This window comes from Chionomys nivalis, chromosome 4 (assembly GCF_950005125.1).
Source record: "Chionomys nivalis chromosome 4, mChiNiv1.1, whole genome shotgun sequence".
NCBI lineage: Eukaryota > Metazoa > Chordata > Mammalia > Rodentia > Cricetidae > Chionomys > Chionomys nivalis.
In genome coordinates, this window is record NC_080089.1 from 115568751 (window position 1) to 115589917 (window position 21167).

General features: G+C 53.2%; 1 protein-coding gene across 1 annotated transcript in view; it reads right to left on the reverse strand.

Moving 5' to 3' along the window:
- Scn5a (sodium voltage-gated channel alpha subunit 5) overlaps positions 1 to 15584 on the reverse strand; it is a 95163-nt gene extending 79579 nt beyond the window's left edge. The window contains exon 1 of the mRNA XM_057768556.1: positions 15475 to 15584. The gene's annotated coding sequence lies outside the window, so the exon portion shown is untranslated. The remainder of the gene's footprint in view (positions 1 to 15474) is intronic.
- Between the last annotated feature and the right edge of the window lie 5583 nt (positions 15585 to 21167).

Genomic DNA, 21167 nt, shown 5'->3' on the forward strand with positions numbered 1-21167 from the left:
AGAAGAATGCATTCCCGACTGCCTCACCAAAACAGGATGTGGCCAGAGGGCTCCTGACTATGACACCATGCCAGGGGGCTGCACTGCTAATTGCCACATCAAACCCGGGAATGGCTGGGCACCAGCTCAAGAAGGCAGACTGGACACCTGCTGGAGATCACTGCCAGGGACACTCTCCCTTCCTGTCAGCCAAGGGCTTTGCCCTGATCTCACTCCTGTGGACCACGTCATGAATGACCCCTATAAGCTGCTGTGGCACCCACCCCAGCACACGGCCGACAAGGACCCAGGGTGCCCTGAGCACCCTGGACTGCAGATATTCAACTAGGTGGCAGGTAAAACATGAGCAACACAGCTTCAATGGGCACCTCGAGAGCTGTTGAGATGGTTCAGGGGGTGAAGATCCTCGCTGCCAAGCCTGATGACCTGAGTTCAATCCTTGGATCCCCACAAGATTGGGGGAAGCAGAGAGTTGATGCCTGGTGGTCCTTCTTTGTCCTCTATGTTTGTTGTGGCAACAAAGGCACACATGAGAGGGGGGAGAAGGAGAAGAAGAGGGAGGGAGGGAGGGAGGGAGGGAGGGAGAGAGGGAGGGAGGAGGGGGTAGGAGCCAGGGAGAGCATACATGAGAATATAAATGTAATAAAATTAAAAATCACAGAGGGGGCACCCCTAGGGACTGGGGAGATGGCTCAGTTGGTAAAGTGTTTGCCATAAAGGCTTGAAGATCTCAGTTTGGTCCCTAGTATCTACATGAAAAGCTGGGTTTGATAGTATCTGCCTGTGATTTCAGTGCCAGGGAGTCATAGACAGGAAGACCCTGGAGTTGGCTGGGCTATCAGCCTAGCCCAGGTCCTAGAGAGAAACTCAGCTCAGAAAACAAGTTGGATGCCTCCTGAGGAATGACATCCCAAGTTGACCTTTGGCCTCTACACACTAGCACATATGTGCCTCTGCACTGGGACACACACAAAGCTGAGCATTGCACACACACAGAGACAAAGCTGAGCATACCACATACACATGCACACACACACACACAGACAAAGCTGAGCATACCACACACACACACAGAGCAAGCAAGAGAGTGCATTTGTGTGTGCGTGTGCGAACACACACAGACAAAGCTGAGCATACCACATACACACACACACACAGAGCGAGTGAGTGAGTGAGTGTATTTGTGCATGTGCATGCACGTGCATGTGTGCATGTGTGTGGACCCTGGGCAAGCACAACACGAAACAAGCGCCGCAGAAGCAGAAGGCAGAGGTTCCTTTTGCTGCTCCCTGGTCTGTCTGCAGCTTGTTTGTTTCACGTGAAGTTAAAGGACCATCTCTGTTAAAAATAGCAGGTGAGAGAGTAGGTCCCCGCTTCATAAGAGCCTCTCCCTGTCTAGCCTCCACCTCTAACCAAGCAGAAGGCTCGGTCTGGAGCACTTATCGCTAAACATGAATGGCAATTTTTTTCTTCCCCCTTGTTGAGGAGAATTTAGGTCATTCTAAACTTCCTTTACACTTTCCCCCATTGCCAGAATCCACTATGATGAGCTTGCAAAAACAATAAAGTCGTTATTCATTTCATGTTAGAAATAAAGAGCCTCGCTGGGAGGACAGTGGGGCGGCCCTCTCCACGGTGAGCAATTGCTCCTTCTGTAAACTGGGAAGCCACCCCTTAGCTTGGGATTATTTGCTAAAAATAGTGTCCTCCGGATCACGGTATCCATCTGTGTCCACACTCCTGCAAGGGTGCTGGAGACACGTGGAGGCCCAGGGATGTGCACACGCTGGCAGAAGCATGTGTGTGCAAGCCTGCACCTGCACCTGCCTCAGTGAAGGATGCTGGCAATTTGTATCGAAATCCAGGATTCACGCAAACAGATGCCAGGGAGCGCACAGGTGGGTGCATTCTCACACGCTGAACCTCTGTGGTAACAGCGCCCAGATGGAGAACCAGCCCACCACCCCTCTCATGTGACCCTCCAGACAGCAGCAGCAAGGGCAGCTACTCACTCCCTGACTAAGGACGTGGGTGAGTTCTGTCTGTTTATAGAGTTCGGGGGTTCTTGGAGGGACGGGGAAATGATTTGGGAGAGGAGGGACGGCATATCCTCGTGAACTCAATGAAATATTTTCTTCATCTATGAAGGTAGCCTTAACAGCCATGACCCAAAGACTTGGTATCACAACCCTGTCCCATCACAGCGACTGTGGGTACCTCAGATATTATTAATTGCCCGCAATTTCAACGTCATAGTACTTCCAACTCCTGCTTGCTCCCATTTAAAACATTAGCGAGGCCCACACACTTTGAAAATCAGTTTGAAGTATCCCAGCAGCTTTCTTCCATACCAAGAATTTCCTGTTTGATACTATTATTTTTGTCTTGAGAACTGGGATTCCAAGCAGAGCCAAGCAGAGCCTCTCTCCGCGGGCAGAGAGCTCCAAGACCACAACTCAGTCCTTGGTCAGGACTGACCTAGCCTGGTATCCATCCTTGGCTGTGGGTGAGAGGACCCTCTGTGTGCTTCCTGGGGTCCATCTTCCTTAGCTGTGGGTGAGAGGACCCTCTGAGTGCTTCCTGGGGTCCATCTTCCTTAGCTGTGGGTGAGAGGACCCTCTGAGTGATACCTTTCCCATGATTCACCATGGTGGGTGCTAGCCTCTCCCTGGCTCACTGGTCCAGGACTTTGGGGCATCCCTGGACAGGGTTGGGGACCACCACTGCCAACCCTTCTAGAGAGAAGCTTAGCCTGAGGACCTGACAGATTCCATTAGGAGTCCTACTGGGTTCAAGAGCGAGAGACAGAACGCTTTTGGGGAGCCAGGAAACTTCAAGAACAGCCCGTGGTCAGAGGACAGTAAGTTGGGGTGTCCAATCACTACCATACCTCCTTGTCCCCTCCACCCCAAGTCTGGCCAAGTGACAGGGTTTGGGGTCCCAAAGAGGGTTAGCACCAACACCCTAGGGAGGCCCTGGCATCAGAGGCCTGTCTGAAACTAGATTCCAGATGAAGCTTCCCTGCCTCCCAGAAGCGGGGCAGCCTCAGGTTCCAAAGTAAACCTGCCAAGAGTGGCCTTTGTGTCTGGGCTACTTCTGATGGGCGGGCGGGCTGGATCGGCTTTCTCTCTTGTTCTCCTGCCTGCACCTGGCCCTGGCCCCACCCTCCCTTCAGCAGCTCAGAGCCTACACCCTGCTCTGCCTGGTGTAGCCCAGCTGCAGGATTACAGGCTGCCAGGGTGAGGTGGGCTCCAGAGTGGTCTGAGCATACCAAGGGTGTGGGGGCATTCGTGGCTGTGGAAGGCAGGAAGGAAACACAGTTGAACAACCAGCTCCCGAAGCTGGAGACGGTGGTGGGTGCACAGCAGGCCAGGTCCACAGGCCACTCCCCTGCTCCAGGCAGCTTTCCCTCTGTTGGTGCCCCTCTCTCCCACTGGCCCTCCAGCTGCTCTGGAGACTGGGTAGCTTCTTGTAGCTGACCCCTCTGCCCGGGCACTGGCAGGACTCTTGGGAGTCCGCTCCATCCTAACACATCCCTCTACATCAGATCACAGGGCACATGTCTCCCTGTGTCCCTCCAGCTGTGGAGTTAGTGGGAGCAAATGGTTTGGCCTCCTTCAGACTAGCTAATACTGGCACCCTTTCTGGTCATATGCCCTCCACCTTCACTCAATGGTTCCTCCTTCATTTGCAACAGCCCAGGACAGGCTCCTAACTACCACTTGGATCGCTGGGACTTAACGTTAATAGCGCCAACTTGACAGCGTTCAGAATCACCTAGGAGACATGTCTCCGAGCATACTCGTGAGGGATTCTCTAGACTGAGTCCACCGGAGTGGGAAGACCCACCCTGCATACTGGCGGCATCATGGGATGAAGTAAACGGAGAAAGGTGTGCTGAACACCAGTGCTTGTCTGTTTCCTGACTGCGGAAGCAATGTGACCAGTGACCTTGTCTATGCTGCCACATCTTCCCCTCTATAATGGGCTCCATCCCCTTGAACCGTGAGCCAAAACAATCCCTTCCTTCCTCCGACTCTTTTTTGTTTAGCATTTATTACCACGGCAGGTGTCGTAACCACTGCACTGACTGTGTCCCCACATGGCCACACTCCTCTCCTTCCCAGTCTGTGACAGCCATTCCCAAGCGCTGCCTGTGTCCTGTGTGACTGCCTTTCCCCCTCTGCACCCCACAGCTGACTCTTTCCCCTTCTAGATGTCTCTGAGCACTAACAGTCTCTGGGGATAAATCTGTTTAGCCCAGTTGGCCTGGATGTCTCAACTTAGGGCAGGGAAAGGATTCTACTCTAACCTGTGGGATAGGAGTGGGGAGATATGGTGGCAGGGGTGGGGTGAACACCCACCGCACAGGCCTTCCTGAGGCTCATGTCAGTGGCCAAAGATGTCACTGAAATGAACACAACCTAGAATGCAGATGTGGGTATTATCCCCTGTCCTTAGGGTAGGGGACCAACGTTAGGTTGCTTGTCCAAGTCTGCACAGGACTTTGCTGGCTGTGGCAGTGAACTCACAGGATGCCCGCCACGGAGTAAGGAGCCCCCGTGTTGTCTAGCTCCATGCAGCCCCTTCCTGCCTACTTCAGTCCCAGTGAGGAGTAAGGAGCTCTGGTGTTGTCTAGCTCCGTGCAGCCCCTCCCCGAGCCTGAAGGCAGGCTCACTTCAGCCTCCTGCCTGAGTCATGTCTGGCATTTTGGTCGCTGCGGAATCAGAGTCTCTGGAACCCAGCATGCAAAGAATATTCTTTGCCATGTAAATTTATGCGCAGCCCTCTGTGGAAGGGGCTCCCAGGCTTCCTAGGTATCTCCACCGGCTTCCTCGGCTCTGCGCTCCTTTTTCCTGCTTGGCAGTCCCATGATTGCTGGGCGGATGACCCACCACCCTGGCACCTATCCATCCTACCCAGGTCCATCTTCCCTGACCCCGGTACTGCCCTTCTGCCTGCCTCTGGGTGCTGAAGAAGAGGTCTATGCAAAGGATAACCTCAGAGAGGGAGGCCAGGGCACTTGTGAACCGCTGAACATGTCCCTTGTCTTCCATTCAAGTGGATTGTGTGTGCCAAGTGGGATGTTCTCTTACCCACTGGATGTTACCCCATGAAAGCCCCCGCCCAAGCCTTGTGGCCCATGCATGCACCAGGCAAATTTGACTCTTCCTTCAGGAGGACATACTAATTAATACCTCAGCTCACTCATTTCGTTAATTGATTCAACGAGCAGGCATTCTGTGCCCACTGTGTGCATGGCCCTACAGCAGTTTCAAAGGGTACTTTCCCAGGTGATGGTCCTCAAGTCAACTGGTGGTGATCGGATGGGAAAGGACGCCACAGTACAGGTTCCATGCTGACCTGAAAGGGCGCTGTCCTGTCCAGGTTTGCAGAGACTGGTAATGAGGCAATGACCGTGTCCAGAGACCCCTGACCCCAAATCTATCTCTTCCTCTTCTGTGGCTCCTCTCCCCATTCCCTCTCTTGAGAGATTTCCTGTTCCTATATGGCACAAGGAAGTGATTAGAACTGGGTTCGGATGTCAGCCCATGCAGGTGACCTAGACGTCAGTCATTTGCTTGCCACAAGTCCTAGGGTGAGTTAACCTGTTTTCCCATTGGTCAACAGATCCCCATGGGGATAGGAACTTTCCCGGAGACAGGACATGTGGTGCATGCCTTTAATTCCAGCACTTGGGAGCAGAGGCAGGAGGATTTTTGTGAGTTTGAGGATAGCCTGATCTACCTAGGGAGTTCAGGACAGCCAGGGCTACATAGTGACATAGTGAGACCATGTCTCAAAAAGTTTGAGAGAGACAGATAGACACAGAGAGACACACAGAGAGAAACAGACAGAGAGAGAAATCCTATTTCAGAGGGACGTCCTAACGTGTGAGTATCTTGCTGATCCTCTCCCAGGTCTCAACCACTGTACAAACGCAGTGATCACGAGCTGCTGTTGTCCTCATGGGCTTTGCTGTCATTACCATGAGTCATTTAATCCCGAGGAGCCGTAAGAGTGCCATTATTAGGCAGTTCTGTCCTGTGAGCATCAGCGTGTGCTTACACATACCCAGATGAAGCAAATCAGTCACTTGCCATGGCCACTTTTTTTCTTTCTCATGCTAAGGGGCTGCTCTACCATATAACAGCTCCTGGAAAAGAACACCCCTAAACTCATGTAGCTTCAGTGCAACATGGAGCGGAGACACACACGGACCAAGTGAGGCAGCAGCCTGCTCTTCCTAAGCAGGAGTGCACAGCGCAGAGCACACAGCTGCAGAGGTGGTTCAGTGCTTGAGGGCATGTGCTGTGTGTTCTTGCAGAGGACCCACGTCTGGTTCCTAGCGCCAAAGTTGTCTCTAACTCCAGCTTTAGGGGATTTGATGATGGCCTCTTCTAGTCTCCCTGGGCTCCTGCATGCATGTGTGATCATAACCTCACACACGCTCATACCTATACACGAGTGATAAATTTAAAAAAAATTTTAAAAGTACACAAGCTAGTAACGTTGTTGCTTACTGTTGCCAAGTATCACACACTATACATAGCTACACCTATACTTTATGCCTGCAATATAGTTTGCTTCCACAGCAACACACCACACACACACACGTACACACATGCACATGCACGCACACACACACAGCAGTGCACTGTGGTGTTAGGATGGCTACAGCAGCATGAGGTGGTAGGTGTTTTTCAGCTCCTTCATGATCTCCAGAGACTGTGGTCCTCTGTGTGGCTCGCTGTTGCTGGGAACACTGTTACACAGCATGTAACTGCCTCATTGTTCTCATGGAGACCCAGCTCAAGGGGCCTCCTTCCACACCAGACCTCCCTCCCTCCCTGTCTGTCTGTCTGTCTGTCTGCCTGTCTGTCTCTTTCCTTCTAAGCTGCTGGTTACCTGAATCCCCACATCACCTGACAGAGAACTGATTTCCACATATACTTTGGCCCTGGCATTCAACATGAGCTTGCAGAGCAGAGCGAAATGGACTGGCTGGGTGAAGGAAGGAATGCAGAGTAAATGTTGTCTCACTGTGACTCTGGCCCCTTTCCTGGGGGTGGACATGGGGCTAAGGGCCACGCCAGAATTGTCTCATGTTCTCTATGAGCACCTCTCTCTCTCTCTCTCTCTCTCTCTCTCTCTCTCTCTCTCTCTCTCTCTCTGTGCATGCACACACACTCATATCTGCAAGTGATGTTTGGGATCACGGTATTTTATCTTTGCTACAATCCCACGAAGGGAGGAGGGAGAGAGTATTATCTCCTCTTTCTTTCTAGGTGAGAAACCTGATGCCCAGGGATTAGGAAGCTCTGTCTCCTACCTCTGTGGTCAGAACCAGGAGGAAGGGACATGGCAGGCCTGTAAACACCCATCTGGACCAAGTGTGTGCAAAGGGGCTGGTTCACCCCGAGGAGGTTGGCCTATGCTCACACCTGGGTAGATGCCTTCAGTTCTTCTGCTGACAGAAGCAATTCTTTGGCAGTTTTCCTCTTAGCTCTGGCACTGTCCAATGGAGTAGCCACTCACTCGCTGTGTGTAACTATCAGGACTGAGGATAGGGCTACAGTGGACAGACAAGCTGTGTGTGACCACCTCCTCAGTAGGAGATAAAGAATGCCAAGCGGTCTGTCCATCATTTCTAGTGTTGATTACAGTTAAATGCATAATACTTAACTTGATAAAATGCCTGATCAAAAGAAACACGTTCAATAACTTGTGACTGACATTCAGGGTTCCTGTTCTATCCTGTTGGACATTGCTCAGCAAGTAGAATCTACACGGCCCTACCTGCTTTGACATCAGACCTCAGGCTGGCCTCTGTAGGTGGGGGTGGGGGCCACAGGAGAGACTAAAAAACCTTGTCCTGGTCTCTGGCAGTGGTTATGGGCAGCCATGGAAGCTAAAGCCACAGGTTGGGATGATGGGGGGCCATGGGGGAGGGGTCGACACCATGTTCGTTCACTCCATTTCGCCCGCCGAGGCAATTATTTGCACAGCTCTCTGGGTTAACTGCTTGGACAAAGGCTCCATGGGGGTGCCAGCTGGTGCCCTGGCCTCTGCATTCAGAGGTCCCTGTTCCCAGATCAAAGGCACATTGACACGTCCTTGCACCCGAGCCTCAGCTAACCTGCTCCCTGCTGGCTCCGCTCCTTTGAGGTTGCTGCAGAGACATTAACCCTGCCTAGTCCAACACACAAAGAGGAACAGGGCAAGTTTGAGCAACACCTCCCCCCCCACACCTCCAAAAAATCTCGGGGAAGTCCTGGCCAATCGCGCCCATTCCTCCCGAGGAGAACACGCCCACCCAGCTTCTGGGGATGCCCTAATTTACACACATTTGCATCTCATTTATTCCAACACCAGGCTAAGTCTGCCGACAGGAAAATGCTATCAGCTTCAGCTCTGCAGAAGTGATTCCCCAGGCAGGGACAGAACAGGGCTCCTCTTCAGGACAGGGCTCTGTCCAGGGCTGGGAGCTGGTGGGGTCTAGCTTATCTGGTCCTAACTTGGTCTCACCCACCTGCCAAAGACAAACCAAGAGTTCCCCTCCTAACCTTGCCTTTTTCTCTCCTCCCTCCCCCATGGCAAGCATGGGGCAATGGCTCCTCCTTTCCACCAACTGCTTGGCAGTATCTAGACGTCTGGTCAGGGGAACGTGGAAGCCCCGGGATTCCCACAATATGCACAGTGCAGTACACAGTGAAAACAGCACCCTTGCCCCTGCCCAGCCTTCCTCCTCAGCCTCTGCAAAGGCCCATCCACATAGCATCTTCTCTTCTCCAAGGGTCCACTGCTGCCCAGCCTTGGGTCTCCAGAGCAGGGACATGGATGATCTAACACCCCGTGACAGTCACAAAGGGGTGCATGTACCCCAGACTCTGAACAGGTATTTTTCTCCGCACAGTGGCCCTGCTTCTGCTCCCACAGACCCTCACAGTACATGAAACAAGAAGACAGCCACCAGCATCCCAACTCTGCCTGTTCAGTTCTTTCCAACTCCTCTTTCTGATGCCTTAGCTGAAAAAGGCTTCGCAGGGTGCCATGGCAACCGAGACTCCTACTGTGTGCATCAAAGGAGCTATACATGCCTCTGGAAACCTGGGAGGCTCTCCCTCTGAGGTCTCTTGTTGCCCAGAGGGAGATGAAATAACCCACAGAAACGATGATCTATGCTACAAAGGCGTCCAGGACAATACTATAACCAAACATGTGACCCTCTTAATATGCTTTTCAGCTGAAGTAGAATTTAAACTCAAGCAAACACACTCATCAAGTATGTACAGTTAGATAAGTATTGACAACTGCACAAACATGGGTAAAATGCCACCCCAACTAAGAAAGTAAACATCCCCCTTGTCCCCTAAAGTCCCCCTTCTGTCCCCACTTAATGCCTACCAGGTAGAGTCATTTGGAACATCAAAATGCATATGGCTGTTTTAGGCAGGCTGTGGGTGAGCACGCTTTTAAGCGTCCCCTGCACAGGGGCTAGAAGTGACCCATGTGGGCACAAATCCTTAATTCCATCAGAAAGACGAGGACTGGAAGGTGCCTGGTGCCCGCTCTCTCTGGGGACGGTAGGCTGCAGAGACTCCTTAGGAGGATTTGTGTCTCCTCGCCTCGGACAGATTCTGAAACGGAAGCTCAGCAATTATACATCTAATCGGCACTCAGGCTCAGCGAGCGAGTGGGGGCTTTCCCTGGGTTTCCAGCGCTGTTGGCAACTAGCTGTCGCTTTATTTAACTGGCAGTCTGTGCTGCATCCGACCCAAGTGCAGTGGTGGGGTGGGCGCTGGGCGCCTGCGCCTTCTGCTCAGGTCTCTGGCTGTGTGGGTAGGCCTCTGTCCCTCAGCCTCCCTGCACTTCCATGCCAACTGGTGACCCCGGGTCTTGGAAAGGAACGGGCTGGACTTCTGCTTAGCTGGGTAGCCGGGGGTGGGGTGGGGGGGAGCTTGTCTGGGTTCCCTGCCTGGACCAATGAGGCTGGGTTTCAATTCCAAGCAGCAAGGACTGATTGTTGAGGCTGGTCCCTCCTATGGCAGGATACTCCTGCCCCAAGATCAGCTCTGTCACCCAGGCTGCCTCAGGTGCAGTCAACAAACCACTCTCGGTGCCTAAGCTGTTGGGCTGCCTCTCCCTACCCTATGATCTCTTTGAAAACCACCTCCAAAGCCACTTCTTTCTCTTCCCGGGACTTCTAAGAATCCAGACATGCCAGAGATGCATTTTCTGCCTTCCCCATTTAAGATGAGCCGCCACTGTTCAGAAAGCACCATTTGAGACCTAGGCGCTGACCGACTACGTCCTGCCTGTGTCTCTGGTGACCTTGAGACCCTGGGATAGCCAACACCGTCCCTCGCTCCAGGGGCTGTGCACTCAGTACACGGGGCTCTCTGAGTGGGCAAGAGAGCAACCCAGGGCCACACAGACATTGTAAGAAAGGCTCCACCCCTGGCATCAACAAATGCCCCTGGGGGACTCCACTTTCCACTGCCTTCCTGGGAGATTTAAAGAGAAGGCACTGAAGAGGAGAGAAAGGACTCAGCCTAGAACATAAACACTCTCTGCCTACCTACGACTCTGACCGACTCTGACCGACCACAGGCAGCAGACCCAAGCCCAGCCCTCCCCTGCAGTCTCCAGCACTAGGCTCCAGGCCCATCCCCTCCAGGCAGGCTTCCTCTTGATCAGCCCTGGAGAGGGGAGGCTGGACTTCCATTCCAAGTTTGCCTTCTGCTTGTTCTGGGCAGGTCTTTCTGGCCCTGGAGGTGATGCTGGGAGGCTCCAGGCTCCTCAGTGCCTCTGTCTATCCCTTGAGAGTAGATCAAAGAGCCTATGTCTGTGATGCCTGTCCCCGGAAAGTCTGGGGGTCCCAGGCCCCAGGACTTGACATGGGGTCCTCTATAAATAGTGCCAGCACGTATTGATCATCTTCAAAAGACACGGTATGTTCTAGGCCCACAGGAGAGGAGAGCCGTATCTAAAAATAGCTTCATTCCCAGGAACTGCTGCCAGCACCAGCCCAAGGAGTGTGGTGTAGGCGCACAGAAGGGGCAGTCCACTGAGGGGGTGGGGTTAGAACAGAGGCTCGCTGTCTTTCCATCCCCATCCCTTTCCCTCTGCTCCAGGCACAGCGTGCATTCGTGGAGCTCCTACCCCAGGGCCTTTGCACAGGCAGCTCCCTCTTCCGTACACTCTCCCCACATCTGTCCTGTTATTCAGGTCCTAGATCAGTTGCCTTGTTCAGACTGTCTCTGGTCAGCGAGGCTACACCGACTCACCATCTCACGTCAGGAATCCTTCCATGGCACTTGCCACTACCTAAAACGGTCCTCTCTGTGTTTCACGACATAGTCCCTCTCCCCGTTACTACTCAGACTTCACAGGGCAGGGATAACGCCTGTCTTAGATACCTAGAACCCACCATGGGCAGATGCTGAATGTCCCCACCCGCCAGGCTTGACACCCCTGCCTCTGATCTCTGTATGAGACAAGCCTGGCCGTCGGACCTAAGCCATTCCTACAGCTGCCCTGCTGCACCCCCAAATGTCCGGTCTCCGTCTGTGCCTCTCCTCTCTCCCTGCCTCTCTGTAGTTTAGCCATGGGGCTTTGGCTGCAGTCCCTCTTCTTTAAATTCTGTCACCATGGACACCTGCTCGAGGCAAACCCATCCTGTCCCCTGTCTCCCAAGACAGCTTTCCTCCCTAGAGAAAGGACCCGCTCTCCACGCTGAGACAGGAATCGGTTCCCGCCATCACCTTCCCCACAGGGGCTTGCTCTCCGCCCGGCCCAGTGAGCAGACTGTGATGTGTGCGCCTCACAGGTGCAGTTCTGACCCAGAGGCTTCTGGTCCTTTACTTGAGATGTTCCCCATAAGCCCTTGCTCAGGCATGCACCGCAGGACTGCCTAGCCTAAAGCCAAACCGGACCCCACCTCTCATGCGGTCCCCTGTCCCTCTCCTACCCCTCCAACCATCAGACCCTTGAAAGTGCTGTCTGCCCATGCTCCCACATGATCCCCTCCTGCTCACTCCTTAACCCACTCCAGACCAGCTCGCATCCCCGACCCGTTCCTTCAGCAGAATCCACCACGCAGAGCACCACGGCCGTGGGCTCAGAGTGCTGTTTCTCTTGCCGAGATCACCGGCACCCTTGCTGCGGCTCAACCTAATGGGCATTCTTTCTAAATTATTCAGCCTTGCTCATCTGTCCATGAACGGTGCCAAAGGTACCTTCTAAAAATCTCTCGGCAGAAATGGGGGATTTCCCTCTCCTGGGAGAGCGGCCCTTTCTGCCCCGGGTAAGTGCCAACTACTCTCCTGGCCTCCCTCCTGCCTGGGCTGTCCAGTGTCTCTGAGCATCTGGCTCCAGCCTCGTTCTCTAATGTCATCAGAATCACCTGTTTTCAGAAGGACAGCGGCCTGCTCCACCCCAGAACCAAGAGAATTAGCATGCCTGGGGGCGGAGCTTCAGAACGGACGTCTTTATGTAAAGCTTCCCAAGTGCTGCTCTGGTGGCCGGCCAGGCAGCCCTGGCTCCAGGGTCCAGCTGCCCTTCTGGAGTGCCTACCTCCAGCCCAGGTCGCCTTCTGGAAGCTTCCTTCTTAGATCTTCTTCTCTAATGCCCAGATGACATGGTATTCCTCAGGTCACTATTGTCCACCTATGTCCCCCACTGTGCATACAGGATAAGAGGTGGGTACCTCTGGGGTACCCTGGAGGACATCAGAGTGTCACCAGTGGCCTGCTTGGTGACACCTCCTCAGCTGAAGGACTTCCTAAGTTTGCACAGGCCCCATCTACACTGGAAAGGTGGCACAGGTTCTGTCTACACTGGAAAGGTGGCACAGGCCCCGTCTACACTGGAAAGGTGGCACAGGCCCCGTCTAAACTGGGGAGGTGGCACAGGCCCCGTCCACACTGGGGAGGTGGCACAGTGGTCACTGACCCAGCTGCTGATCCCTTCACCGTCTACAACACGGCTGTGACTGGGAGATGGACCCTATGAATACCTGCCGTGGTCTAGTCTACAGAAAGCACTGGGAGATGCACCCCATGAGTGCCTGGCATGGTCCCCACCTCGGGGGCTGATGTGGGGATAACTGGGAGATGCACCCTATGAGCGCCTGGCGTGGTCTAGTCTACACAAAGCACTCAGGGCCTGTTCACCATTTTTAGATAAATTCCCACTTCCTGAGCAGAGGTTACCAACACCCCCATCGGTCTGTGACTGTGACCTGGGCTCTTCCTCACGTTGCGGGACCGAACAGATCACTCAATTAATGGCTGCTTTGTCCCCCTGTGTTTGCATTGGTTGGTCAACGACCTGGAAAACTCCTGTTCATGCGTCAAAACCCAGGTGGAAGTTATCTCTGCTAGAACAGGACTTTTGACTCTCAACTAAAATCCCGACCTCTTTTGTGTTCCTGGGGTGACACTGGTATCACTGTACCCTCCTTCAAAAGCCCCCTCAAGGGCTCACAGGAATGAACCTCCTGGGAAGGAGACACTGCTCCAGGTTGCCCCTAGGATTCTCTTCTGGGTGGACTGCCTGGGCACCAGCCTCCCCTACTCCCCCATTCCCAGCTGTCTCTGTCTCCCTCTATGCCAAGTGAGTCAACTGTGGAATCCATCCAGGGGTGTTGTGGTCACCTCCATATACAGGGACTGGGCAGTCTAGAGGACAGCTGCCCATGGCACCTCGGGCTTTGAAAACGGCTTCTTAGCACCCGAGGGCCGCTCTTCTTTCTTTCTTTGCTGTGTTTGTTTTGTTTGCTTTTTTCAAGACAGGGTTTCTCTGTATAACAACCATGGCTGTCCTGGAACTCACTTTATAGACCAGGGTGGCCTCGAACTCACAGAGATCTTCCTGTCTCTGCTTCCCAAATATCGGGAATACAGGGCCACTCCTCTGTCTATTTGGACCCTCTCTGGTCAGTTCTAGGCCACTGCCAGGAAATAGAGTCCAAGACCTGTTACCCTGAGTGTCCTCCCCAGTCCAACGATTATGTGTGACCTTGGATTAGTCCTTGACCTCCCTGGCTCTTAGTACTTTCAGTAGAGAGGGGTGGATGAGATGGAAAGCTAGCCGAGGCTCTTTTCAGAACCTTAGGCATTCTAGCAAAGAAATGGTGTCCCATGTTCCAGCTGACCCTTAATTTCCCTTGCTTCTGAGGCAGCAGCCTGTCCCGCCTTCATCTCATCTTCCCGCATGTGACCGTATTTATGTGCATCTACCCAATTTTCTAATGGGGAAGGGACAGATTAGGGAGTTGAGGGGAGGACAGAGGGGCTCGGCTCCGTGTGGCCCGTGCCTCAGTTCTGAATGATGGTGAGTCTACAGAAGGTTTGGGGTTCATGGGGGCTCCTGTTCTGTGCTTCTCTGCACGGTGCTTGGGGTCACTGCTGTAAGAGGCAGCTCAGGACCCCAAAGCCACTCTGGTCCATGGCCCAAGGAGACTGAAGTCGCTAAGGAGACAGAGTGAGTTCCGTGGTTGGTGGTTGTATGCTGCCCTCCAACAGGTGTTTGGAAGGCCTGCCTCCAGCCAGGGCCTCGTCCCTAGCATTTCCCGCATCATAAGCACCACTGCCACCAGTCCCCACTACATCGCTGTCCCCATCAATACTCAGACAAGGCTAGGAACCTCCACTTCCTCGCTGGGCGCCTCCAAAGACGGTCAAATAACACAGAGGTTCGGAGCTGCCTCTTTCTCCCGTTAGGTTGAGCGAGTCTGTCCAGGTCAAAGCAAGGAGAACGAAGAATTCTCCCGAATTTCCATGTCCAGACATCTGTCCCCTCTCAGAGCCCACAGATACAGGAGGAGATGCGACTGCTTCAAGGAGACAACAGGGCACTGAGATCTCGGCATGGTGGGAGCGCCCAGAGGCAGGGCACACTCGTAGATCTGACCCCCGATAGCGCGCACAAATCCCTTCCTGGGGAGCAGAGATTTCGTCTAATCCAGGGCATAGCCCGGGTGCAGGGTCCCCCCACGCTCCCGGGCCCAGGGAAAACGAGCGCTTGGCCTGCTCCCTAGTCCCGGCCGGTGTCCGCTCAGCCCTTTCACCCCCAGCTCTCGAGAGGCACATTCTCTGCGCGCCTTGTGGCTGCTCTGACCTTGGGGTCTCCGGCCTCGGGAATCCGGGTCCCAATCCCTGCCCCTCGGCCAGCCTGCGCCAGCGATGGCCCGGGAGTCGGGGCCGAAGCTCCCCATCCCCCCGGCCCTCGACAGCGCACGGGAAACCCGGAAGGAGAGGGGACGGGAGGAGACCCGCGGCGAACAGGGACGCCCCAGGGAACCCCCGGCCCGGGCCACCTGCGCCTCTCCCGCCCCTCCCCCCTCTGGGACAGCGGCTGCCGGGTACTGGGGACCCGGCCGGGCGGCTCCGGGCCATCGGGGAGGAAAGTTGGGCGGCGGCGGACACGGGCGCGAGGGGCTGCGGGACACGGGGGGCGCTCGCTCACCTGCTGGTCCCCGGCCCGCGCCCCGGGGTGGGCGGCTGCAGCGCGACGCGGACTCGGCTCGGCGCAGGGCTCGGGGCAGCGGGCGCAGGCTCAGCGGCCCCGGGGGCGCGATCCCCGCATCCCACGGGCGCTGCCGCCGTCTCGGCTCCGCCGCTCGGTTCGGGCTCCCGGGCTCGGCGGGCGGCGCGGGCTCGGGCTGGGGGCGGGGTCGGGGGCGGGCCCCGCCTGGGCTCGGCCTGGGGCTCCGGGGCCCCGGGCTGGCTCCGCCCCAGAGCGACGCGTCCGGGGCTCCGCACGTGGCGCTGCGCCCGCCCGGCTAGCGGGGAGAGCCACCCAGCCCCGGCGGGGCGCACGCCCACCGCCCCTGATCCCGGGCGTGCCCTGTCGGAGACGGCCGCCCACGCAGACGCGGACAGACAGACACGCGGACGCACACCGACCTGCGGACGCTTCGCCACAGAGAGCCACCCACGCAGACCTGGACAGGCGCACGCCGACAAACATTGGCACACACGCCGCCCAAGCCAGAATACACAGACACGCCCCTCCTCGCTGCCTTGGGGACCCTACCCCAGACATCCCATTTATCCATGTGGATACGGGCATGACCTGGCACCCATGCTGAGACAGTAACACACACATACCTATACTGACATACATGCACACAGATAAAGATGCCTACGCACAGTTATGCACATGGACATAGACACCATTGACACATGCTGGGGTTGAGGAACACATACTGATAAACTTAATGACACCCTCATGACGTAGAGACACACATCCACTTACACATTGGCATGGGGACACTTAGAACCACATTTCTAGAGACACAATGACAGTACAGAAACGTGTAGGTATCTGTGTGGACACGCTGACACACAGGTGCGATCAGAAACAAAATACACAGACAGCCACGGTATCAAATACACAATCACCAAACACTAGGACTCCCACGGACGCCTCCACACACCCTCTTGAACCATGTTCAGTCTTCTTGACACACACAGGGATACCAAGTTCCATGTTGACACAAGCAGTGACTGTCCCACAAGGATACTGTCACGCGCACACATACATCCAGACAGACAGCTGTGCACATGTTGGTACAGAGTCACACACTTGCTTGCACAGCCAGTCGGACCCACAAGGAACAGGTCACTACCATAGACCATTGCAAAGGGCAGTACCCCTCTCCCTTTGCGGCAGCACCGTCCAGGGCTGTCACATAAGCATACACACCAGAGGCAAGCTGGGACCATCTGCTTGTTTGTTTTGTTTTGAGACAGGGTCTCATTAGGTATCTCTGGCTTGCTTGGGATTTGCAATAGGGACCAAGCTGGTCTCGAACTCACAGTGATTTGCCTATCTTAGCCTCCCAAGTGTGGAGATTAAAGGCTTGTGCCATCATGCCTTGTCTAACAACTTCTTTATAGGAATTTTGAGGTGGCTGTGGGCCAGTGGTGTCTCCAGGAGTTTCTGGAGAACATATAAGAAAGTGATGTTCAGGACACAGTACTCTGGCTCTGAACGGGTTGGCGTGTCAGGAGGGTCTGACTGAGATCAATCTGCCATCGCCGGCCTGTAGCTCCAGCCGGGTCTGAGGTTGGTCAGCAGCTCCCACTAGTGGTCAAAGTGAGAAGTGCATCCAACGTCCCTGTAGCCGATCCCACTGTGGGACCCGCCTTCCAGAGCTGAATCCCACACCCATCAAGCAGGAGGCAAAAGCACTGACCCTCCCTTCCTGAGATCTTTAACCACCAAGCTTTCAGATTCAGACTTCCAAACGGACTTGGAGAATGGAGAGAGGCTGAAACTAAAGGTGCTGGGGATGAGAGGGGAGAGTCCCTTACTCCTAATCCCAGGCAGTTTTATCCTTTCTCCTCAGTGCTGGGCCAGATGTTGCCAGGAGAGGTGGGATACACAGTGACTCAATACACTAGGTTTAAACCGTGTGTGCGTGTGCGTGTGCGTGTGTGTGTGTGTGTGTAGCGTGTGGAAGGAGAAATGAAAATCTATACCCAGTGGAGATTTCACCAGAACACACATCTGGAACTCTGAGACAGGATGCAGAGTCTAAGACAGGGTAGTCAGTGTCTGGAGTAGCCACCCTCACTAAGAAACCATATAAAATCCAAGGCATTCCTTTCTTCTTTCCAGACCTTGTTTAGCGAATGAGGACCACGCAGGGATCAGTCAGAGGCAGCAAGATTTTTCTTTGGCCCCTTTATCCCCCTCTCCAGGTTTAAAGCTGGAATTAGCAAACTGGCTTTAAGATTCATCTCTTATATGACTATGTTGGCTTCTTTTCTCATGGCCAAGGCACAATACCTGATGAAAAGCAACTTAAGGAAGGAGGGAAGGATCCTATTGGCTCACAGACGGAGGATACAGCCCATGGTGGTAGGGGAGGCCTGAGCAGGGGCAGAAGGGAGCTGGTAACATTGTGCCTGCCGTCCGGAAGCAGAGACTCATGGGTGCTGGGGCTCAGCTCACCAGGACCACAGCCCATGGAATGATGCTGTCCACCCACTACCGAGCATCTCTCCTAACCTAAGGGAGCTCCTGAGAATGTGCATGCCCCTGTAGGGAGGTGTTAGCACTCCTGTGCGTGCTATAGGCTTCTGTTTTATCTCTCACTACCCCAGGCTCTAAATTTTATGTGTCCTCCTATCAAACCTGCACATAGAAAAGTATACAGGTCTTAAACCTTTAATATCGGGGTTTCTCCCAAAATACCTTTAACCAGCACATGGAGACCAAATACTACCACATCCCCGAAATCCCTTCACAGTCTCTCACAGCCAGGCTTCCACCCACTCCCAATGCTAGTGGCATCAAAGTCCCTTAGCTGGCTCACCCCCTTTAAATTTTTTATCTATTTTATTTTGTGTATGTGTGCATATACACATGTGGTATGCCATGCAAGGGTGCGTGTATGTAAGTCAGAGCAATTTGCAGAGTCAGTTCTGTCTTTCTACCATGTAAATTCTGGGGTTCAAACTTATGTTGTGAAACATTTTAACTGGGCAAAGATGTGTTACATTTGTTTGTGCTGCTGAATGTGTAAAGGTGTGTTACTTTTTGTTTATGCTGCATTTGTTTAACAATGTAATGATATCTGTTTCATTATGTAAAGATGTGTTACATTTGTTTCACCTTCCTGCCTAAGGCACCTGATTGGTTTAATAAAAAACTGAATGACCAAGCCGGGCGTGGCGCACGCCTTTAATGCCAGCACTTGGGAGGCAGAGGCAGGCGGATCTCTGTGAGTTCGAGACCAGCCTGGTCTACAAGAGCTAGTGCCAGGACAGGCTCCAAAACCACAGAGAAACCCTGTCTCGAAAAACCAAAAAAAAAAAAAAAAAAAACAAAAAAAACAACAACAACAACAAAACTGAATGACCAATAGCTAGGCAGGAAAAGGATAGGTGGGGCTGCCAGGGAGAAAGAATAAATAGGAGAACTCTGGGCTCAAGAAGGAGGAAGGAGGAGACAAGGGACAGGCTTGGGGCAAGAAGTCAGGCAGCCACCTCCAGCCAGACAGTGAGAAGCAGTTGAAAGAAAGATACACAGGAAAAAGAAGAAAAAAAAAAAAACCTGAGGCAAAAGGTAGATAAAGAGAGGAAGAATAAAGTCAGTTAAAAGAGCTAGCCAGAAACGAGCCTAGGTTAGACAGAGCTTTCATAACTAATAGTAAGTCTCTGTGTCATTATTTGGGAGCTGGTTGGTGGCCCAAAAGAAAAAATCTGGTACAAACTCGGTTGTTAGTTTTGGTGGCAGGAGACTTTACCCACTGAGTCATCTTGCTGACTCCACCTGCTTAAAATTTTTTATTGATGATGATGATGAAGTGGGTGGTGGGTGCTGATGCCATGGCCCACTCAGACAGCTCAGGAGTCTACTTTGTGGATTTGGTTCTCTCCTCCACCTTTGTGTGGATTGGGTGGTGTGGTAATATTTTGTTTATGATCTAACAAATAAAGCTTGCCTGAAGATCAGAGTGCAGAGCTAGCCACATTAGTGAGCCACAGAGTTCAGGCAGTGGTGGCAGACACCTTTAATCTGAGTGCTCCGGAGACAGAGGCAGATGGATCTCTTTAAGTTAAAGATCACCCTGGGTTAAACATGACTGAATCAGTCTAAAAGAGAAACAGAGCCAAGACAAGTGGTGGTGGCTCACACCTTTAATCCTAGTATTTGGGAATTACACGCCTTTAATCCCAACACTGAGGAGGTGGAGACAGGAAGGGATATGGCTGGGCAGAGAGAGGAATATAAGGCAGGAGGAGACAGGCGCTCAGGGCAGGCAGTCTGAGGACAGGACTCCCCCCTCCCTTTGGTTTGAGCATTGGTAGAGGCTAGAACTCTCTAGTGGCTGGCTGCCCTGCTTCTCTGTTTCTTCAGCTTTCACTCCCCATAGCTGACTCTTGAGTTTTTTTTTTTTGTTTTTTGTTTTTTGTTTTTTTTTTTATTAAGACCGATTAGAATTTGGGCTACAGAGTGGAATCAACTGAGATTGCCAGCTTATGCTGCAAGCCTTTGTTTACCCACTGACCCACCACCCTGGCCTTCAGTTTGCTTACTTTGTAGATGTGTCTAAAAAGGAATCACAAAGTGGAAACATGTTTATGCCTCATCTTTCAAAATTGGTTTTATATTCGTCAATCCATCCAAATTACTGTTTTGTTTTTGTTCTAGTCCATTGGCCCTTCTGTGAATATGTGAACATCGATTTATTTATCCACTGTACTGCAGATGGACATTTGAGTGGTTTCTAGTTTAGGGTGAACATTCTGGAACATGAACTTGGGTGGACATGTGTGCCCCCAGCCTGACAAGAGTGTCTGCCTATGGTCGACGTTGACAGTTCCCCAGACTGGTTCTACCAGCATTCACAGCACTTACTGGGAACATGCCAGTTCATCTCCCTTCTCTAACACGGGGTATTTTTGTTATTTTTGCCTTAGTTGCTTGAGTGGGTGTGCAGAGGTTTCGCATTGTGGTTTAATTGACATTTCCCTGGTGACTAATGAAACGGAGCGCTTTTCCATGGTTTATTGGCCATTTGTGTGTTTGCACTTTTCATTTATATAAATGGGCATTGTTCAAGATTCCATTCTTTTCCTCCCCCCACCCCCACCCTGTTCTACCTTTGAGCTCAATCTATGGCTGCGTGGTGTAGGCAGCTCACTCTTCGCTTCACTCAGCTACAGCGCGTCCTTTGTGAAGACCTCGGCCTTTCTCTCCCTCCATTCCCACGGAGGTGGGCTTGGGGCTGCCTCGTGAACGATAGAGTGGTTTTGTGCCTCTGTTCTCTTCACCTTGTTAATTCTAGAGGTAGAGAAGGGCTAAGAAGTGAGTGTAGTGGGGTCTGAGAATCCAGAAACCTTGCCAGAGGAGATGGTGCAAGAAGAAGCCAATGCCAAGTCTTTACAGACCTCATACAGAGACCCCGCCCAGCCACCTCCCTCCTGGCGCTGGTTCTCCCAGTTGAAGCTGCTGGATCTGAGCTCTGTAAGGGTTATCTGCATCTTAGAGGCAGGAGATGTCCTGGAAGGGAGGGGCTTTAACAAGACCCCTGAATCCTGACATTCTCTTGTGTGCCAGAACTCTCTCCCCAAACCCCTCCTCCGTTGCGTGTGTGTGTGTTTGTGTGTGTGTGTGTGTGTGTGAGAACAATCTCCGGTGTT